The sequence below is a fragment of the Vicia villosa genome, linkage group LG2 (genome assembly GCF_029867415.1).
Source record: "Vicia villosa cultivar HV-30 ecotype Madison, WI linkage group LG2, Vvil1.0, whole genome shotgun sequence".
In the NCBI taxonomy this organism is placed as follows: domain Eukaryota; kingdom Viridiplantae; phylum Streptophyta; class Magnoliopsida; order Fabales; family Fabaceae; genus Vicia; species Vicia villosa.
This window is the reverse complement of record NC_081181.1, coordinates 115,393,032-115,396,687: the sequence shown is the minus strand read 5'-3', so window position 1 is coordinate 115,396,687 and position 3,656 is coordinate 115,393,032.

The following is a 3,656-nucleotide window of genomic DNA, read 5'->3' as shown; positions in this document are numbered from 1 at the left end:
TCCGTTCATCATCATCGTGCATAGTTTCATCACCATGTTGTGAGTAAAGCTATGAGCTCAAGATCTCCACGATATTTCTGAGTTTATTTCTCAGAAACCGGCCGAAGTTGTTGATATTAGCAAGCACGCATCACTGCCATCTCCTTCAAGAAAGCGCGGAGTTTCTCAGCAATTTTCGATTCAAGAACATGAACAAGTAAGTCACTGAAACTTCTCAGCATGTTTAGAACTGTATGACTATGTTCATGTGCATCTGGCGCGCTCCTCACACCAAGGAGGCTGGAGCATTAGGCTCACATGTTTTTGGTGTTACGTGTTGCATTGATTGTGTTTTGAATTTAGATTCGGTTTGTGTGTGATACTCGTTGTTTGAATGGCTGAATCATCTTTTTGAACTCTGTGAATGAATAGAAATCGATTGATATGCTTAGTTTGGTCTTTGGTTAGTTTGCTATGAAGATAGGGTTTAGGTTTCGCTTTCGGTTAGCAAGAATTAAGCATTAAGAGTGAAAACTAATAAGAGATTAGTAATCTACGCAAGAATTCGAGTAGAAAGGTATCAACTTTTTACGGTTCTGGAAATTTTTGTTTGGCTCTGCCGCCTGTGTGATCGGAGAAGACGACCGGAGCGGAGCTCCGGCGTCTGAGTTTTCTTTTAAATGATTTTATTCCGCTAGCTAGATGGCGCGTTCCTACTGGTGCCTCATTTCAGTTTTTGTTTTATTCAAATGACTAGCAGACGTGGTGTTGTGTTCTGATTGGCTGAAGCATGCTTTTGTCCTTATGTGACTTAATTTTCACTTGCCCTATTGATTTTATGTCACGTTTTTATATGCAAATGAAAACTATATAATAAAGAAAATAAATGCTTGCTGAATCAATAAATTGAAATAAAGTGGAAAAAATGAAATTGAGTAATACAATGAATGGGCCATGCGTTTGGGATTTCTCAACTTTTCTGGATCGCACCTTCCTACTACTAATACGCCACCGTTTAGTGACATTGGGCCTGAGCGCCCATGCTCTTCACACCCCTAAATCAGACCCAGTTTTTTGCTTGTAACTAATTCCTGTTCATATTTTGTTTACTGATTTACCCCCTGCTGATTAAAAAAGGGCAAATAATATTAGTTTTTTTCTTTTGCTTGATATGTGGATTTTGCCAAAACAAATGTGATAAAAAATATTTTCTTAACCAATTGGATCTTTAGATTCCATAGTTTGTTTTTTTTTTTTTAGAATTTTAATAGTAGAATTTCTTTGAATTTTGATGGAATTGCATAATAAAAAAATACGTAGTTTTTCATAGTTTTTTTAAAAATAGTCTTAAACATGAATGAAAAATATGCTTTGCTTGTGAATAATTTTCCTTGTTAGATTAGATTTTAATTCTTTTATTTTATGAATATTTTCTATATTTTAAAAATACCAAAAACGCCCTTAGTTGTTAAAGTTGACTTCGGTCAACTTAAACAACTTTCTCCTTAGTTAATTCTCCTAAGATGTTAGGTTAGTCTTTAATTAGGATTAGTCTTTGTAATAAGGTGAACTGACTTTATTTGAAATGTCGCGGATAGCAAGAGTCGCCACCGACTTTTATTTTATCCAATTTAAAGAAAGGCTAAAAGAACAGAAAAAGACCTTTTTAAAGATTTTGAGTTCGGGGGGTAAGTTATACAAAGGGAAGGTGTAAGGCACCCTTTGTATCCATGGTTATCCATGGGCTCTTAATTGCTTAGCTAACTTTGTTTTCAAAAAGTTTGAATTGTTTGAAAAATGGGGTGCGAATAGAAATTTGAATAAGAACTTTAGCTTGTAAATAAGCGTAGTCTTTTTGAATTTGATTTGTGAAAAGAGTGGAAAAAGATTTTGAATTTAGAGCAAGCAATTAGTAGCAACTACCCTAAGTTTGAAAAAAATGTTCTTTTAGCTTTTCAGGCGAAAGGGTCTATCCATACCATAAGAGGGCAGGAAGTCTTTCAATTGGATGTTGAAGGGTCATCGAAGTTATCGTTCGCCACAAGACTGTCCCTTGCCATAAATAGGGCAGGTAGTCTAAGGGAAGGATATAATAGTCATTTAATATTTTTAGGCATCATGCGAGGATACCTTAGCAATTGGGACAATCATGTTTTACCGAGACAACCTCGAGGGAGTTTCAATAACTTTAAAGGCAACATTGCTTTAGGTATCCTCGGAATCGAGGGACTTGACTATTTAGTATACTTAGAGGCAACAGGCAACAGATAAATAAGGCAACAAGGCAACGAGAGGGATTACCCTAAAGGTGTGTGTGTGGCACAATCACGTGGTCAAATTCAGATATTTATCTTATAGAGTTAGTGATCTAATTCGTTTTTGTTAAAATTAATGTGTTGTAACCACCACTATTAGTGAGCATTATGAAAGAAGTGTAACCATCACATTATAATGATTGTCTTTATGTTAGAATTGTATCATTAAGATTGAGAGAACCAAAGAGTCCTCATCTTAATTATCATCTTATTGTCTTCTAAGTCAGTTTTGATTCAAGCCTATATAAAGGCTTTGTAATGTTAAGAAACATAGAGCAGTTGGTGGTGAATTCAATAAAATAGCAGTTTTAAAGCATATCTTCCACTAGTGGAAGTATAGTGAGAAAAGTGTCCGGTGCAGTTTTAAAGCATATCTTCCACCAGTGGTAGTATAGTGCAAAAAGTGTCAAAAACCAGTTTTCCTCTGCAGAATCCTGCAACACCATAATTTATCATATACCACCTCTAGATTACCACCAACAGAGTGGTATCAGAGCTGCAATCCTTGCAGCCCCAACAAAAACAACAAAAGTTATGGCTTTTACAAACAACCCTTCCGCAACTTACAGCAATGTCAAAGTTCCTCTATTTGAAGGAGAGAACTATGATTTTTGGGCTGTTAAAATGGAGACTCTATTCACATCTTTGGATGTTCTAGAGTATGTCAAAACCGGATATGAAGAACCGGCACCAACGGAGGCTGAAAAATCAAAAGAAAAAGCTGAAGAATCAAGCCAACGGCTTGAAGAGTTGAAGAAGAAGAAGATCACAGATGCTAGAGTTCTCGGAATGATTCAAAGAGGAGTCTCTCTATCCATTTTCCCAAGGATTATGAGAGCTAAAACATCAAAAGAAGCCTGGAGTATCCTACAACAAGAGTTCGAAGGAGACTCAAAGGTGCGAACGGTGAAGCTTCAATCTCTTAAGAGAGATTATGAAAATGAAAGGATAAAGGAGAACGAGAGCCTGAATGAGTACTTCAACAGACTCTCCGAGTTGGTGAATCAGATGAAGTCGCATGGTGATACGATAGAAGATCGCAGAATTGTTGACAAAATTCTGATTAGTTTGACAACAAGATTTGACCCAATGGTGGGTGTGATAGAAGAAACCAAGGATCTATCAACCTTGTCTGTTCAAGGGTTGATGGGGTCTTTGAGATCCTACGAGCAAAGGATGTTACGACATTTTGAAAAATCAATTGAGAGTGCCTTTCAATCTAAACTCAACATTCAGTCCAACAATGGTGAAAATAAGCCCCAAATACAAACTAGAGGTGAGTCTTCTAGAGGTGGCAGATTTGGAAGAGGCAGAGGCAGAGGTCGAAACCAACGTGGCAGATCTAGAAGAGGCGCAAATGGC